The sequence below is a fragment of the Lissotriton vulgaris genome, chromosome 5 (genome assembly GCF_964263255.1).
Source record: "Lissotriton vulgaris chromosome 5, aLisVul1.2, whole genome shotgun sequence".
NCBI classification, from domain to species: domain Eukaryota; kingdom Metazoa; phylum Chordata; class Amphibia; order Caudata; family Salamandridae; genus Lissotriton; species Lissotriton vulgaris.
Window position 1 is genome coordinate 967,001,421 of NC_141693.1, and position 19,851 is coordinate 967,021,271.

Below are 19,851 nucleotides of genomic sequence, written 5' to 3' on the forward strand. Positions count from 1 at the left end.
GCTGAATGGAGAACAGATTTAAGGGGGGACAGGTGGGATTTGGGGAGGCCAGTAAGAAGAGAATTGCAGTAGTCCAGTCTGGAGAGAACCAGTGATTTAAGATCCTGCTCAGGGAAGAAGCGACGAATCCCCAAAAGAAGGTGCAGTTGGTATCGAGCAGACTTTGCAATTGAATTATTGTGGGAGAGTAGATTGAGTTTTGTGTTGAGTATGACACCAAGGGATTTTGCGCTGTCGACGATGATGGGTTTATTGTTCAGTAGATTAATCTGGTCCATCCATGATTGAACCGAGGAAGGAGAAAGTGAGGAGCAGAGGAGGAGGAATTCAGTTTTGGAATGATTCAGAATCAGTTGATGAGTTGACATCCAGTTTTGAATGGAGTCAAGAGTAAAGGTTAGGATGGAGGGATTGTGAGTGGAGGCAACCTTGAGGTAGATTTGAGTGTTGTCTGCATAGAGATGATAGTGGATCCCAGATTTACTTACGAGATTTCCCTGTGGTTCTAAATAGAGATTGAACAGTGTGGGTGCAAGTATAGAGCCTTTAGGAACACCTTGATCTACCGCCAAAGAAGATGAAAGACTGTCGCTATTTTGATCATTTGGGATCTATCAGAGAGGAGGGAAGCACACCATTTAAGCACAGTGCCCTCCATGCCCATTCTCCGTTGAAGAGTGTTGAGGAGAATGTTGTGATTGACAGTGTCAAATAAAATAATTATTTTCTTTATCAAACTGTACTGTATCAACAAATCTATAACACTACCATGGGCATGAGATTCAAGTCCCCTTATTCCAACCTTTTCATGGGTTAGTATGAGAGGGAGCATTCCTGGATTGAAGATCAGCACTCAGGCTTCAAAAACGTAGTTCTATGCAATAGGCACACCATTGATATTTTGATTACTTGGAAAGGCACAGAAGCAGTTTTGAAGGTATACCATCTGTTCCATTTGTATTACTTTCATTCAGTTACAGAACATTTCCAATTCAGTTATCGAACCTGCAGATAAGTAAGGAGGATGGTAGAATTAAGAGGAAATAATTTATTAAATCCACCATTTCAAATAATGTTGTACACTTCTTATCAGTTTATCCATGTAAACAGTGGTGTGTGATATTCAAGTTATTTGCTTTCACATACTAACGTGACATTTTGGCAAAATTTCATGAAACTACACGTAATAACGCAAAATAAAAATATGTCTTTTGGTGCTATATTTAGATTGAAATGCATCCTTCTGACAATTTTTGATGTGAAGGAGCATTTTGTTGTAAAAAAATAGGGCAAAAAACAAAAGCACTGTGAACAACAGACGCTCAGGTTCTCTTGTTCCTTTGTGGTTCAAATTTACTGCCGTAACATTTTACTGCCAATGGCAAAAGTTTCAAATGGGTTCTGTCCATTTAGTCCACCATGATTTTTTGCTTTTGACGACCTGGTTTTTGAACCTTTACTGTGGGTGAGTTTCACTATCTGAGTAGCATTCACAGTAATATTACAGTAATTGGACTGAGTGTATTTAGCACCAGTGTCTGTCTTTTGAGACAAGGCTGCTGTAGCAAAACTAGAACTAGGGGCACTGGGCTGGTTATACATGAACACGTGTGAGTGTGTGCACACGTCTGCAGACTCCATGTGTGGGACTACCATCAGGCACAGCCAGGTAATTGTGCACAGGTAGTCTGGTGCACACGGATAGTTGCTGACCTGGGGTAGGACTTATAATATTAGCGGGCATTCATAAGAAGGTCAATAGGGTTTACTGGAAAATATGCACTGTTTTCACTGTAATATACATACATGTGAAATCTGCCTTAAAGTTCAGTTTCATTCCACTTATGCCTACATAGTCCAGCAAAGTGTCAAACTGCGATAAAACTGCACACTGAGTTTGATTTTGAGGTTACAATACCCACATGTACATCTTATGGAACATCAAGAAATGGCATATTTCTCTGCCTCAGCTCATAATTTGATTACAAAAAGCCTTTGTCCCACCAAGTGGGCCTAGTTAATTACTCTGCTACCCAACAGAGGAAACAAAGGCCTCCTCCACAAAGCAAGCTATTATTAATGATTGGCTCAGTTCCTATGAAGGAAGGGGAGTGGGGGAAAATCAGAAACTGATACTTAACTGTTACACTGCATCTGAGTTGGGAGAGTCAAAGCCCACTGAACACCGAGACATTTGTAGCCTACACAGTGTGGTAAATAGTAATTTACCGTCTGAATTTCTATGCGGTAAAGTTCAATAATAATAACTCAATCGGAAATAAAGAGACACAAAGTCCGTGGCAGCTGAGTTTCAAAGTGGGTTTTATTCCATAAAATGGAATGGTTCGAACCTGGATATCATTTTCCTGTCACCATAAAGGATCAGGAAGGGATAGAGCATACTTTATTGACAGAACATAACTTTTATAGTTAATGCACAGAATGGTGACCAATACAGAAGGCGTAACAGCTGAGAGAAAACGAGATAAGGACACATGTGCATAGCAATACGTAATCAGAAGGCGTGCACTAGGGCGTACACAGAGGCGTGTGCTAGGAAACGTCACATGAAAGTGTCACAAGTGGGTGGATACTTTAGTGGAATCTTGCAGTGTCAGCAGAAATCTGTGGCAAGGATGCGCGCGCAGCAGCATGACGTGTGACTGACGTGAGGCTGGAGGGTGCAGGGGACTTGACATTTAGCCCTAGAGGGGAGAGACAGAAGTCTGGCATGTCAGATCAACTTGTTCCTAAATCATATCTGATATCTTGTGTTTAAGGAACTATATTATCTAGAAGGAAAAGGTCTCTCGGGCAGAGGCTACTCTATACTGGGTGCATATGTGCCTACGTGTCTACGTGTAATGCGAGGAGCCATGGGCCTACCATGGTAACAGGAGCAATGAATTACTTGCATGGAGACAGAGAGGCCGGGCCCTTTGCTCTGCAGCCGGGGAAATGTTTATCTATTCTGCTAGACTGGAATGTGTTTTCGAGGAGCTGAGCTCGGCTATACTGATAACTTGAAGGCAAAATACTGTCTTTGGCAGGCAAGCAGGCCGAGCCAGGCACCGCTCGCCGCGCAGGGAGTAGGACAGAGGTCAGGGAGCATCCCACGTTGCAGCGTTTCAGGAGGCAGAGAACAGAAACGCTTGATGGCAGGAATAAGGGCCTAGCCCTGACTAGGGAAAGACGTGAGAGTGCACCATGAAAAGACGTTGGCAAGGCATACTTAGGAACTGAATTATCGATCCATTCATGGCGGATCTGAAAGAGGACATGTTAACTTTGGACGCAAATGTATTTGCGTCTTCATAGCTGGCACAGGAGGGAAGTTACATGCACTTTAAGCTCGTACATGGAGACGGTGGGGTACACGTTAGGGAACATTTCTTGACCATAAAATTTTATATTTCCTCATTCCCTCCTTGTTCCCCACGGACCCTTCATGATACATCAATCCTCATTAGTCCATCTATTTGTTCATATAACATCATTTGCTCTTCCTTCTTTAGACGGGATTTAGAACGCGGACTTGGATGAGGAAAACAGGATGTGGCGCACAGACCACAAATCGCCGGCCCACATTGTATACATAGGCAACAACTGAATACTATGAGAAGAGCTATTCCGAGGAAGGATAGGACCTTCCATCCCCAGGCTGACAACACGCTCCAGAACCAACCGGACCAAGTCCAAGTACCTGGATTCTGGTGTATCTGACTTGCAATCTTATGGAGGCGTGTAATGGCTTTATATACTGATGGTGCATTATTAGGAATGAAAACACAGCAGCTCGATCCGAGAACTTTACAGGCCCCGCCCCTATCGGCCAGGATGACGTCAAGGACGAGACGATTTTGAAGAACGACAAGTCTCATAGCAGACTGTTCCTCGTTCAAGTTACCTAGGGCGGAAGTAGTTTCATTCACTACTGCTTCAAGGGTTCTGGTCAAGTGACGTATAGACTTACTATTAAAGATAGCACCTAAGTAGGGAAAGAAACCTTTATTGAAATCTGTGTATCGTTCCCATGCCGTTTCAGTATAGTCGACAAGCGGGAGATCTCTCTTGTGTCTGTTAGGTACTAGTCGGGAGTTTCTATGATAATCAGGTGGAGCTAGAAAAACAGGTGGCAGAAGGAATGCAATGTAACATGTCCCATCCCAATCTAGTGGCAATCGTATATAGGCTGTATGACCACAAATGAAGTAGGAATGGCGGGTAGCCTTGAATGTAGACTTGCCTCTGTCACTGAATTCGATCACAGTAGTACATTTACTATGACCCAGGGGTACTGAGCCATTCTTTCTGACACATAATTCACCTTTGACGGGTAGTACTGACATGGAGGGTAAGTCTGGTCCTGTATCAGACTGAACATTTAGAATCATGAGGTTGAGTGTATAATTACCTAATCCATATACTTCATTTTCTAGATCGGTCCCTGTCCTTTGTGGAAGACCCTCCTTGTTAGGGTAACATGCTTTATGCAGAACTGTGTTCAGATTTCCCCATATCCAACTACCTTTGTATACTACGGACTCAAGTCTAAGGAATTTATTAAACTAAACCATGCACCACAGGAACCATTATGTGTGAACGGGTACGGGAAGAGAGGCAAGACTCCCTTGTATTTCTGATAGGGAGGAAGTCGGCCACATATCCAACAATTGGTAGCATTGCTGGTCTGATGAGAATGATGTAACATACTGATGAAGGTATTGTTGCGCAGCGCAAGTCGGTAAGATAACTCATGAGGGGGTAGTTCACTGAAAGTATGCTCGACAGTGCTGTTTGAAAAGAAATGTGCATGTATGGAGAGAGGGAAATACATATGTAATAGAATACTTGCAGCAATAATCGTAAGACTCAGAAAAAACATAATCAGTAATGTCACAATACAGTGACTACGAAGAGATTTACAATATTCTCGTTTCTTGAGCTGTTTCTGTCTATCTCTCTCTCTATTGGGGTCTAACGGATACATGTCAGAAACTGTCTAACCGATTCACCTAGGGGAGGACTTAAACAATTAAACTGTCTGACTTGCTAGACCTTAGCTTTAAACGATATTCTTGTTGAGGAGTTTTCTCTACCAGGGGGAGTTTAGAGTCACTGGAATCTGGGCAGTCCTTAGAGGGGGAGGATGAGTCAGTCTCTGGCGGTGTTCCGTAAAGCTTCTTAACATGACTCATATGGACCCATCCTTTGCGGCCCTCGAGTTTCACGGCTGTCCTCGTTGTCAATAAGACGAGCTTCGGCTCCTGCCAGCGGGGCTCCAGCGGGCTTTTTCTGTCGAAATTGCGCACAAAAACGAATGTTCCTGGTGTAATCTCGTGCGGCTTCACCTCGGTGTTGTCGGGAAAGGCTGCAGCTACCTGTGAACGACATGATTGTAGTGCAGACATCAAGGAGGCAAGGTAATCTGTCAACATATTACTATCAACATCAGTTAACTTTCTTGGTATAGGCGTCCCCCACATATTCGGTGGCCTACCGAAGACCACCTCATACGGGGATAGCCCTGTTCTCGAGTGCGCAACCATTCTCATGTAAAATAATGCAACTGGCAAGGCGACTATCCAGTCGACCCCTTTTTCGGCACATATTGTTGCAAGACGAGTTTTCAGTGTCTGATTGTGACGTTCCACGAGACCTGCTGCCTCGGGATGTCGGACGCAGTGGAATTTCCACTGATATCCTAGCAAGAGGGAAACCTGCTTCATTAATTCGGATGAGAATGGCTGGCCGTTATCTGAGTACACGACACGAGGCAAACCGTACCGTGGGAAGAATTCACGAACCAGCTGCTTGGCAGTGGTCGGAGCAGTGTAATCTGGGACTGGATATGCTTCTGTCCAACGGGATAGTGCACAAACAACTACGAGGACATATTTGAATCCTCGACATCGTTCCATCTGGATATAATCCATCTGGAGGACTTCAAAAGGGTAATCGGGAGGATTGAATCCACCTTGCAATACAGGAATGCTTTTACCTGGATTGAACTGACAACAGATCATGCAAGTACGCACTTTCTGTTTTGCTGCTGCTCGTAAATGTTTGTTATACCAGAGATTCTGTAAACTGTCTAACATGGCTTTTTCTCCCAGATGTGCTGGACTATGTGCAGTATTGATCATAACTTGAACCATAGAGTCGGGGAGAAACCATGTGGCTTTTCCCTTCGTCATCCATCCCTGATCTGTCTGGACCCCTCCTAGTTCAGTCCATTTCTTTATTTCGTCTGGAGTAGCATGTGTCTGTATGTCAATTACATCTAGTGCGGGATCCTTAACTGTCATGCAATGTGTCGAGGTCGGAACTATTGTCTTTGTCATGTCAGCTGCAGATGTATGAGTCAGAGCTGTGTGTTTCGCGGTTTGATCTGCCAGGTCATTACCCTGGGAAATGGTATCGGTAACTTTAGTATGTGCTTTACATTTCATGATGGCTATGGCTGAAGGCAGATGTATTGCTTCTAAAAGTGCTTGAATGAGGGGACCATGCTGTATTTTTGCTCCGTGTGAGGTCAAGAAACCTCTTTCCTGCCAGAGCACACCGAAGTCGTGTACGACTCCAAAGGCATAACGTGAATCTGTGTATATGTTAACATTCCTGTTTTTGGCTATTATACAGGCTCGGGTCAGGGCAATAAGCTCTGCAGCTTGAGCAGACAATGTATCAATACGGTGGGTTTCTTTGAATTCAGTTTCAGTGGTCACTGCATATGCGGCCACTAATTCTCCTGTGCTTGTTCTCATACATGAACCATCCACGTAAAGTGTCAGGTCTGGGTTAGTCAGTGTAACATCTGTCAAGTCTCGTCGGGGCTTTGTTACTGCATTAATGATCTCTATACAGTCATGTGGAGCTGGATCTGTAATGTTTGAAGGTAACAGTGTGGCAGGATTGAGTATGTTACAGCGTCTGATTTCTATGTGTGGCTGGAACAATGTCAATTCATAACCTGTCAGTCGTGCTATAGTCAAGTGTTGAGTCTGTGTTCTGTTTAAAAGAACTTCTACAGAGTGTGGAACTTGTACTGTCAGAGGATGTCCTAACACTATGGAATCACTTTGTCGGATTGCTAAGGCTGTTGCTGCAACTGATTTCAAGCACGCAGGCAGAGCCTGTGCTACTGGGTCTAATGTACTTGAAAAATAAGCACAAGGCTTATGTGAACCTGCTTGGTCTTGTGTGAGGACAGACAATGCTGTACCATCACGTTCTGTAACGAAGAGTGTAAAAGGTTTGCTGTAACATGGTGTTGCTAAAACTGGTGCTTGACATAATGCTTTCTTTAATTCTTCAAAAGCCTGTGTATGTTCCTGAGTCCAAGGGAGGGCAGTCGAAGTCGCTGCCTCCTGTGTTGTCAACTGTATAAGTGGTTTGGCTAGAAATGCGTACTGGGGAATCCATTGTCGGCAGTAAGAGGTGAGGCCTATGAAGGCCCGCACTTCCTTTTGTGTCGTGGGTTGCGGTAAGTGTGCAATTAACTCGATGCGGTCTGGCGTTAGCTGTCTCCCCCTCTTGGACAGCAAGTGCCCAAGGTACACCACTTGCTGAACACAGAATTGTAACTTTGAAGGGGAAACCTTGTGTCCTTTGTCAGCTAGAAAATGTAAGACTGTCAGTGATGCGTGTTCACATTCAGGTTCGCTACGAGCGGTGATCAGCAGATCATCGACGTACTGCAGCAAGGCAGTGTTAACTGGCATTTGAATACTGTCAAGTTGTCTTTTTAAGGCTTGGCTGTAGATGCTGGGGCTTTCTATGAATCCTTGAGGTGCGCGTGCAAATTTGAAGCTTCGGCCATTTAAACAGAATCCGAAGAGATATTGGCTTTCCGGATCAATGGGGACACTGAAGAAGGCGTTCTTGAGGTCAATTACAGTAAAGAACGTCGCCTCTGAATCAATAGCAGTCAATAAGGATGAGATGTCGGGGACTACAGGGTACTGTGGCACAATACATTTATTTAGTTCTCGCAGATCAATCACCAACCGATAAACAGGTGGTGCATTTGGGTCAGTACGTTTAAGAATCGGAATGATAGGGGAATTACATAGATTGGAGTCAGTTTCGACAACCACTCCCTGTGCAATGAGCTCTTCAATGATTTCCAGTAAAGCCACTACAGCATCGGGTGGTAACTTGTATTGTCGTATTCGGGGCAGAACAACACCTGGCTTGAGTGTAACACGGTATGGTGTAATGTGCATACAACCTACATCAGTTGGGCCTTTCGCCCATAAATGCTTTGGTACATTTTTCAGTCTGTCATCAAAATCTCGTAACACATAGTGACCCTTAAAGTCACGCAGAAATAGTCTAACTCCTTCCGGAGAACAACATATGACTGCTCCTAGAGCCTTCAGTGTCTTGATACCTAACAAGTTTTCTGGACATGACTTCGTGAGTAGTAAGTCTGTAGTACGTGACAATGGACCAACTGCCAGGGGAACGGGTTTCGATACCTCATTAACAATAGGCTGTCCTGAAAAACCAAGGGAAACATTCTGTGTGCCTGAGAGGGGTGCCCCTGGAACCTCATTGTGACTTATCGTTGTTCGACTTGCCCCTGTATCAATCAGAAACTTTCTATCCTTTCCTAAAACCTGGCTATGTACATAAGGACCATCTTGATCTACAGGTACTTCAATAAGAGGCAAGCCAACTTCCCTCTCTAGGCTGTTTCATGTGTATCGCTGATAATCGGGATAATCAGATTGGGCATACTGGTACATCTGTTGTGAAACTTGCTGTGCCGCGGCAATAGGCTGAGGCTGTGGTACTGCTACCGTCTGTACGGTCTGTTGGGTAGCATGCATTGGCTGTGTGTTCTGTGGAACATGTTGCTGGACCTGATGTTGGATCTGGTCCTGTCTAGGCTGACGGGGTCTCTCTTTAGTCTTACCTGTGGATATGTTGTGTTTCAGGACGGCACATTCATTTACATAGTGACCTGGCTGTTTGCAATAGTTGCACGTCCCTTTAACGGGAGCCGCCGAATTACTAGACTGTGTCATACCCCTTTTCTGACCGTCAGCTGGGACTGACTGAGCAACTAACATTTTCATTTTCGTATCTTTCATATGTCTTTGTTCATGATCTTGTTCCTCTCTAATTCTGTTCTGGTGGTACTGTAACATTTGTAACATTTGGGATGGTGAATTTGCTTGCCATGTGCTCTCGACTTTATATACACGGTTCTTAACCTGGGGCAGGGAATTCTCTACTAATTTCGTTACAAAAAGGTGCGGGTATGACTCGCTACTTGGTTTTAGGCCACTGTTAATAATAAAAAATTTCTCGAATCTAGAATAATAATCACTAGTGTCTTCATCGTGTTTCTGTTTACAGGCTGAGATTGCGTCCCAGTCTTCCTTTTTCGTGGTCAATAATCTTGGCAGTACCTGTACGATTAATCCTGGTAATGCTTTAGCTTTTTCCCCAAGGCCTACCCCTGGAGTACGACCATTTTCCTCGTCCTCTATTTCGGTCCAATTAATCTTTTTATCTCCCACCTCCCATTCTTTTTCTTTGAGTTTCTCGTAAATGCCGGCTGGCAACAGTACCTTTAACATTTTCATAATATCTGAATATGTATAGTCACCCATGAGTAGCATATCTTTAATTTCTCGGTGAAAACCTGCAGGGTCTTTATCGTGACAGGGTACTAGCTTCTTCATTTCTAGCAATTCTATTTTAGTGAGGGGTGTATATACATATACACGTTCTAGTGTGTCATCTTCTTTTCTCACTGGATGTACTTCTCGTAAGGGATTCTGTCTGTCGAAGTAATACATTTTTCTTTCTTGGGGTGGTGGAGCTGACATAAACTGTGGTTTCAGGAACGTATTATACTTGAGTCTCTGTTCTAGAATTTCTTTAATTAGATCGGTGCCTAGACCTCTCCATTTATTAGAGAGCAGTTCTACCAATATGTCCGGTAAGGGACCTGGATCAGAATGTTGGCTTTTAAACAGACTAATGAGATGCTGAATCATGTATACACTAGCTAATTTCTGTTCATCAGGGGAAAGGCTCAAGAACGTCTGAGCTACTACATCATCATCATACATACTAGAATTGTCAGCCCATTGTACGGCGGACCGAGCTAGTTCTTGTTCATCCATAGAATTGAGTACATGGTACCCCATTCGATCTTGAAGTATTTTATCGGTAGCCTGAAACAAATGTTCAGGAGTCCTTGGATTTGACATGGCTGCCTGAAAAACTCTCTTACTTTCTGGACGTACTGGACGCATATTATTATTAAAATATCTTCCCTTACCTACATAAGCTATCACTTCTTTAGCTGGTAATTGCAATGTTTGTGTCATTGTCTCGGGTTGCTCCTCTTCCCCCGAGGATTCATTCTTGTCTGAATCTATTCCTATTTCATGCTGTCTTCTTTCGTGTATTTGTACTACTGCTTTTCGGATCTTTTTGTACATGCTATTTATACAATTCTGTTTATCATGTTTTCCATCTGCTATATTCTGACCCCATTTGTTAAGTGCATTCATCTCATCTTGGTCTACGCCAGGCCTGTCTTGATCTCTTATCAAGCAGTTTATGAAGAAACGTAATATCATGCCTTGGATGTCGACTTTCTGATATGCCAGGGCCTCTCCAATGCTTTCAGGACCTACCCCCGTTTGGACAAAATGATATATTCTGTCTAGATGATCAATCATTCCTGGCAGTAACATTAAGTGGTTGGCAACTCGCCGTAGACGTACTGATGCTAGCATCATTCTGTCGTCTTTACCGGGTACTGGATCATATCTACAGTCTGTGAGAGGTTCCTTAAGTATGTCATATTCGCTGTCTGGGGTGTACGTTGTTTTGCTAAATCCCTATAAGTCAGTCTATGTGCTTGTGGCGGTGTCTGAAAACCTCCTGTCGCACCTCCTGAGGTGCCAGGTAAAAAGGGATTCAGTGGATTCATGCCAGGAATAATAGGTGCATGAAGAACTGGGGCTGGGGGAACAGGCGCAGGATGTGGAACGGGAGGAGGAGTTTGTTGTTGCGGAAGTGGTTGGTCATTTCGGGGCGGAGTGCCATCAGCGGGTGGTGCCTGGACACGTGGATTTGTATATGCGGGAGCTACATCGTCTAAATAGGATGAAAGGAATATGTCCTTTGCGGTCTTGTGGCGTACTTTAGTCGGAACTAATGGATGGGGCAGGTCTTTCGGTACTTCCTGGGTCGCCTTAGGTAAACCCTCGGCCAAGAGAGGATACATACCATTCAGAAGAGTATTTCGCTGTCGGTCTACCTGTTCTGCTTTGACTCGTATTCCTTCCTCAACTAATTCATTTTCTCGGACCTTTTCTGAATCCTCCCTATGTTTCTCGGCTTTTCTGAATTCTTTTTCTGTTCGTTTATGAGATTCTTTACGCCACAATTCTATGGCATCTTTCTGTGATTGTCTGGCTTTCTTTTTCCATAGTGCTTCCTCTACTCTCATGATGCAATCTGCATCCCATGTCCCTGTAACGGGCCACCTATATTTCTCTTCCAGATGCTTAGTGTAATCGGCCCATAAATCTAGGTATAGTATGGCCTCGAAGCCATGTTTGTGGTACATAACATTTCCGGAAGTGTCCCTAGGGGGGACAGGAATCGCTTCCTCTAATATCCCTTTCCTAGTTCCTATCTGTCTTAATTTGCTGAACAACGGCATCTTGATATTTGGTACTTGATACTTACTTGAACCTGAACACACTTTTCGACACAGAAAACACAGTAATGTATATCAAACAGTCACTCATACCACGACATTAATCACATGAAAACATTTTGAACACATATAGACTACCCTTGAATTCTAAAACTAGAACTCTAAAACGAGAACAAAATCGAACCCTTGAATATCTTGATATACTGCTAAACAGTACAGATACACCGCTAAAACAGTGCACCCAAACCCGTCTTTACCGGATACATAGTAATGCACCCGTCTAGATGCGTCCCCAGCAACGGTACTCACCGGGAAGCACGGAACAGAAGGCCTCGGAAACTCGACTGGGCTGGACCGGACTCGACTCGACTCGACTCGTGACGTAGGTACTTCGGAACTGGTGGGCCTCTAGATACCTCGGACCTTGTTCTCTTTGGCTGGGCTCTGGTCGGGATCCTCCGCACTCCTCACCGCCTCGTCCGGGTGCTGATCGCAGTCTCCGTCACCTCCGTAGGCCTGAGGGAGATACAGGAAATCCTGCGGGTACGCGTAATTGTCCGTCTTGGCTGGAGCAGGGGGCGAAGCCTGCAACGCACCTACCGGCGCGTGGGGTGGGGGAGGGGTCCCTGTTCGGGCGCCAAAATTATGTGGTAAATAGTAATTTACCGTCTGAATTTCTATGCGGTAAAGTTCAATAATAATAACTCAATCGGAAATAAAGAGACACAAAGTCCGTGGCAGCTGAGTTTCAAAGTGGGTTTTATTCCATAAAATGGAATGGTTCGAACCTGGATATCATGTTCCTGTCACCATAAAGGATCAGGAAGGGATAGAGCATACTTTATTGACAGAACATAACTTTTATAGTTAATGCACAGAATGGTGACCAATACAGAAGGCGTAACAGCTGAGAGAAAACGAGATAAGGACACATGTGCATAGCAATACGTAATCAGAAGGCGTGCACTAGGGCGTACACAGAGGCGTGTGCTAGGAAACGTCACATGAAAGTGTCACAAGTGGGTGGATACTTTAGTGGAATCTTGCAGTGTCAGCAGAAATCTGTGGCAAGGATGCGCGCGCAGCAGCATGACGTGTGACTGACGTGAGGCTGGAGGGTGCAGGGGACTTGACATTTAGCCCTAGAGGGGAGAGACAGAAGTCTGGCATGTCAGATCAACTCGTTCCTAAATCATATCTGATATCTTGTGTTTAAGGAACTATATTATCTAGAAGGAAAAGGTCTCTCGGGCAGAGGCTACTCTATACTGGGTGCATATGTGCCTACGTGTCTACGTGTAATGCGAGGAGCCATGGGCCTACCATGGTAACAGGAGCAATGAATTACTTGCATGGAGACAGAGAGGCCGGGCCCTTTGCTCTGCAGCCGGGGAAATGTTTATCTATTCTGCTAGACTGGAATGTGTTTTCGAGGAGCTGAGCTCGGCTATACTGATAACTTGAAGGCAAAATACTGTCTTTGGCAGGCAAGCAGGCCGAGCCGGGCACCGCTCGCCGCGCAGGGAGTAGGACAGAGGTCAGGGAGCATCCCACGTTGCAGCGTTTCAGGAGGCAGAGAACAGAAAGGCTTGATGGCAGGAATCAGGGCCTAGCCCTGACTAGGGAAAGACGTGAGAGTGCACCATGAAAAGACGTTGGCAAGGCATACTTAGGAACTGAATTATCGATCCATTCATGGCGGATCTGAAAGAGGACATGTTAACGTTGGACGCAAATGTATTTGCGTCTTCATAGCTGGCACAGGAGGGAAGTTACATGCACTTTAAGCTCGTACATGGAGACGGTGGGGTACACGTTAGGGAACATTTCTTGACCATAAAATTTTATATTTCCTCAACAGGAGGGGCTCTCCTTTGAAGTTTTGGTGGGAACGTATCTGGCAATAATGTCAGCTACGGGAGGAGCTGATGCCTTCAGAGGAGCTTTGCACATAGACTACTTTACGAAGCCTTATTGGAATGCTATGAAAGGAAAATTAGGACAGGGTGGAGGGATGATGTGGCATGTTGGTGCCTGGCATCTAGAACTTTCCACTCTCACCTAAAAACTGCTTCACAAGGATGAGACAATGGGCAAGACCAGGGATCTGGACTGTGACGGTGATGGCAGCAACACCTAGGACAGCTGGAAAGTGGCCCAATGCCGTGATGAGCTAAAGGACTCTGACTGCAGCTGACCCCCGCAACTAGTTGGGTCTCCCCAGCATCTGTGATGCAGGTCCTCTGCACTTCTGTGCCCCACCCATATTTAAGACGGTAAAAAAGAGTGGTTGTACCGTGCTAAGCCACACAGTGGGGGAACCCGCTAATCAAATATTCATGAATGCCGGCTGGACCGCCAGAGCCCTGCAAGAGCTTTTCATTTGATTATTCATCACTCTTATGGTGCCCCCAAGCAGGGGAAGGGCCGCCACCAATGCTTGCAAGTAAGGGTGTGGAGGGTGAAGGAGTGCAGCAGACCTCCTCCCCTTGGTTAGCTTTCCTAAATTAACCTTACATCTCCCAGGTCAGAGAAAACATTACATGGGGAGAAATGTTCACATTTTTAAAGCACTCCCTGCCTGGTCTTGAGGATTTGCTAGACTGCTTTGGGCGGCAGCGGCTTCTAGAGGATGGACAAAGGAAGACTCAAACACATGATATTTTTAGTTTCAATGTTGTATTTCAAGTGTATTGCTGATAATGATATTTGATAGATAGTGCAATGCTTTTATTTAATCGTTATAATTGCATATAAACATAAATACTGGTTCTTTGATTGCGATGATGACTTTTAACATCTGGATAGTATCCTTATAATTTGTTAACCCACTGACAAAGTCAGTAGGCTTGCCTTGTATACTGATGTGGTGAACACTTGACAAATCAATACACCGGCTTTATTATTTATTATTCAAAACTTCATATTGTGATGTTCTTTCTGGTACAGGTGAGGGTGTTTTGATTTTGGGGGTCATGATCTATTAGGGTTCAAATGTGATTTCAGAATGTCACCAAACATATTTCCACCTACCTAATGTAAGTATTTATAATTTAATGTGTACTATTTAGTAGTGTGTGTGTAATAAATGTACCTTTTCTTTTTCAACGAAAAAGCACTGATGGGACAATGATTTATTGAGGTTGTTACTGCCTGTTAGCGGATGGCGATTACTAGCTCACACCACCTTACCACCTTCTCCGAGTAGGCCTTGGCCTGCCCTGCTTCGCCACTCATCAGAGAGTCAAGTGCTCCAATGGGGTGCTTGGTTCCCAGTAAGGGACAGTTGTATCTATACTTGTGCAGGACTCAGATCCTGTATAACTAATAAACAGAGGCGTAAAATTCTGCAATAAATGCTTTTTTGGGAACTTCAAAAAAGTAAAAAACATAAAAAAACATTTCACTAAATAGTTTGAAAAAAAGTTGTAAAAAAGGTGAAAAGATAATAAAGTATACAAAATGAAAAGGGGCTCATTATAAGGACCTTATGAAAAACAAGAAACACTTTAAAAAAACACAACAGGGTCATCCAGCCATTGCTGGCCTTAATCAGACACAGGCCCAGTGCCAAACCTCTGCTGCACACAGCTGAAGACTATGCATAGTGGAGTTTTGACAACCAAGCTTGGTGGGCCCCTCCCACTGTACACAGGCAAAGGCTACATGCAGAGAGAATTGTTCAATGGGTGCAGGTTTGGCACAGGACTTGGCTGGAAGCCAGGCCCTACAGCCTACTTCTGCCACACAGGGTCAAAAACACTGTGCAGCAAACATGACTTCCCCTGGAGGGTGGGATGGTCCAGTGAAGACCTATTGGTGCACATGCCTGAAGGCCGTACAAAAGCAGTAAACCTCACATGGAGGATGGGGAGCTTTGAAAGTAGCCCCCACTGTGAATCACTGAAGGCTGTGCATAGAGTGGCTGGCTGCTCACAAAGGGGTGTGGTGCCATGGAGAATGACCTCTAATGCATTCATTCCTTCCACTCACCTTTTACCTTTCACCCACTTTTTAAAGTGTTGATTGGATGCCCTATGGAACCCTATGAGCGATGGAATTAGGGTAGGCAGCAATGTGTAACTGTCATCTGGGACTCCTTTCATAGGCTGGATATTTTCAAGGAGTGTGGTGCCTTGAGTGATGAAAGGTTTCTTTTAGGTCAATTGAAGCTCCAGTTGAATGTTTAATCTGGTGTGATAGTTCAGTTTATCCATCCATGACAGCATAGTATATCAAGGACCCCAAATCCTTATCAGATGAAGGGGAATGGACCCTATTCAGTGAAGTCCAAAGCAATAGATTGTCTGAGTAACAAAGTTAGCAGCTTTTATCTGTACCTTTGGAAGTTTTATACATTTCTAAAGGTCTTTAAAGGTTGTTTTATTGTTGTGTAGATTGGGCCTTCAGAAAACAACAATGGCGCTCAACTTGAGAGAGGAGAAAATTAACTTTAGGGGTAATATTATGAGGCTTAAATAACAGGTGTGTGTGTTACTACCTATGCATCACTGGTTATACCCTGGGGGAAATTCTAAATGTTACATCTTTAACAAGATACAGACTAACTGTGGTGTGCTATCAAAGACATGGAATAATTTAAGGATGTACTAGGAGACAATCAAAGATCATGAGCATATACTCTCCCTAAGAAAATCTGTTTGGAAATTGCGAGAAACTGCATTAATATTTGGGTTTAAAGTATTTTATTGAAGCAGGGTAAGGAAGGAAACAACAGGGCAAGAAAAAGAAAAAACCACAGGTGCCCCCCAATCAAAGCGTACAGTACATTAGATACATCAAAGCAGTTCTGTCCCCTCAGTAGGCACCATCCGGCATGGAAACACAGCTTGCGCGCCTGTGGTTAAAGACAAAAAGAAGGGGGTGGGGGAGAAGGGGGAGAGGTAAAGGGGGGAAGGGGAAAGGGGAAAAAAAAGGGGGGGGAAAGAGGTGGGGAAACAACCCTGCTCCATAACCTACCCAACCAACAAAACCCCCCAACTACTGCACCCCAACCCACCCCCTGTACTGTGCCAATGACCATCTGCTCTCCCCTCATTGCGACCCTCCGGTTGACTCGGCTACTCAACGCCAACTCCGACCAATCAAACAGGCGGATCCGGTGGCGGTGTCAGCCGTAACAGCCTGAGATACCTAGGGCAGGTGATCTCCCTGAACTCAGAACACAACAGGCTATGGAAAGGCGCCCACAGCTCCTCAAAAGCATCTGTATCCCCCAGTGCCACTAAGGACATTTTTTCCATGCCAAGGACATGCCACAAACGATGCAGCCAGCCGACAACAGTGGGGAGCGTGGTGGAGCGCCAATGTATAAGAATGTTTTGCACCGCTGACCCCAAAGCTATCGCAATCTGTCTGCCCCTTCTAGACCTGAGGGGGTACATCAATCCATTCGGCAATCCCAGTAGGACATAGGCAGGGAACCGTGGCAGCTCTATCTCAAAACATTTATCCACCTCGCTAAGAACCTCCTCCCAGTAAGAAGCCAAATGGGGACAATCCCGCAGTATGTGTGTAAGCGTGCCAGTGTGACCACAGTTACGCCAGCACGTACCCGGTAGTGACCTATCCATCTCATGTAATTTCTCAGGGGTGCGGTACCAATAGGTCGAAATTTTGGTGAAGGTTTCCGTGAGCCCCGTGTGATAGGCAGAGTGGCGTGAGCGGTAGGAGATGTGGTCCCATTCTGTGTGACTCAACACCCGTCCGAGCTCCCGTTCCCAGCGCTCCCGACCGGGGTTGTGAATGTGAAAGGGGGGGGCTGCAGCATCTTGTACAAATCGGAGATAAGTTTAGCGTCCGACGTGCGAGTGATTAACCAGCGCTCGTACACCGTGATCTCCCTGTCCGCCGTTTCGCGCACTTGGGGTTGTAGCGCCCAGTGGCGCGCCTGCATATACAAAGAGAGTGGGAGCTCGCACAGCGTTTGTTTATCAGAGATTGAATGTGGTAATGAATTGTGGTGTGCTACCGGATTAAGACACCGTCTGGCCAGGCAGTGTGAGCATAAGCAACAAAATTCGAGGGTCCCCCTACTGGGAGGGGAACAATCCAGTGCACAACTAGAGGACCGTGGTCTTATTCCATAATCAAATTAAGTCACAAGTTTGATTGTGTGATTTCAAAGGTTTAATCTTCACGTTGTGAATATTATCAAATCATTATATCCGAAACAGAATCCAAAAACGTGTCACTGCACACGATTTCAATAAACCATTGTAATCCTCAAAAAGATCCCGATGCATTTCGGGCAAAGCCCTTTCTCAAGGGATTACTCTACAGAGAAAAATAAACATAACCAGAATCAATCAGCTGTCAAAAACCAAAGGGTTAAATTCGAATGCAGTCAAGCACTTGCCGACAATTAAGTGTCTAAAGGGTAGTGACGGATGCTAAAATGATGTGAATAGACTGTGAGAAAATCAGCCAGGTGAAATACCAAGTCCCATGGTGAGCACTATAAGAAAGCGTGAAGTAGAACAAAAGATGCAGAAAAACGGTGAAAAAGCACTGCTTGTCAAGAGGTGCCAGACCAAGAATACGTGTTAGCGTGGAAGCGAGCGCTTCAAGGTGCGCAAAAGAGATCGCTCTAATGTACTTACTAGAGAAGGTTTACGAGGTGCCTCGCGGCGTGCCAACGGGACAGTGATACGGGTGATGTGAATTCTAGTGGTAGTTAAGCCGAAAACAGTAAACATAAACGAAGGGTGAAAAAACCAAGAATAAGTGAACATTGAAGAAGGACCATGCGGTGATGTCTGAGTAAAGAAAAACGGTCGCCATTTTAACAGAGTCAAAGTTTCATAAAGAAGGTTGAAAATGGTACAAAGAAAACTGTGTATATGTACATGATGACAATAATGTGAAACATTTATAGATAACAAAGGAATTCGATGCGGTCATTCAACCCATTTGGCGCCATCGTGGAAAGAAAGCGGATCCAGAAATGTTCACGCTTGAGCAAAGTGTTCTTGTTGTTGTAGGTAGCTTGAACTTGTTCCAAAACCTGGAATTTGAGTTGGGCCACTGTGTGTCTGAATTCAGCAAAGTGGGCAGCTACGGTGGATTTGGGATTGTTAGTACTAATGTTACTTTTGTGTTCTAAAATCCTGGTGCGGATTTTTCTTTCGGTGTGTCCTACATAACATTTTCCGCACGGACACTTCAAGAGGTAGATAACATTGTTAGAGTTGCATGTAGCATTCACCTTTAGTTTGATGAAATGCCCTTTCATAGGGTGACAGATGACATTGCCAGTGATGCAGTTGTTACAATTGGAACAGTTGTAGCAAGGTTTCAGTCCTTTATATACCCTCGGGGTGTCTTCCTGGCTAGGTTTGCATAAGATTTCTTTTAGGTTTCTTCCTCGTGTGAATGCAAAAATGGGTGGTTGATTAAATAAACCCTTGAAATCAGGTTCAAGTGTCAGGATAGACCAGTGTTTACGGATGATGGCTTGAAAGTGATTAGACGTCTTGGAATATTTTGATACTATGACCATGCGTTCAGATTGTTCTTTGATTTTGGGTTGCAACAAGGCAGACCTGCATTTTTTCTCACTTCTTGCCATTGCTAAATCCAGTATAGGTGTAGGGTATCCTCTGGCTTTCAGCCGTTCAAGGGTATGTTTCATTTGCATTTTGCATTCATCTTCTTTTGACACAATACGTTTGATCCGAAGAAGTTTGGCATAAGGTAAATTGTTCTTAAGGCCAGGACGGTGAAAACGTCTGTAGTGAAGGGTAGAGTTTCTATCCGTGGGTTTACGACACATGGAATCAGTTCAACCCGAGAATCCAGTTCACATGAGAACACAGTGAAAGGCAAGTACACTATCTAGATGTGGAAGTCCACAGGAGTCCAGGAGATTGGTGTACCACGGTATACCGTAAACCCACGGATAGAAACTCTACCCTTCACTACAGAAGTTTTCACCGTCCTGGCCTTAAGAACAATTTACCTTATGCTCAACTTCTTCGGATCAAACGTATTGTGTCAAAAGAAGATGAATGCAAAATGCAAATGAAACATACCCTTGAACGGCTGAAAGCCAGAGGATACCCTACACCTATACTGGATTTAGCAATGGCAAGAAGTGAGAAAAAATGCAGGTCTGCCTTGTTGCAACCCAA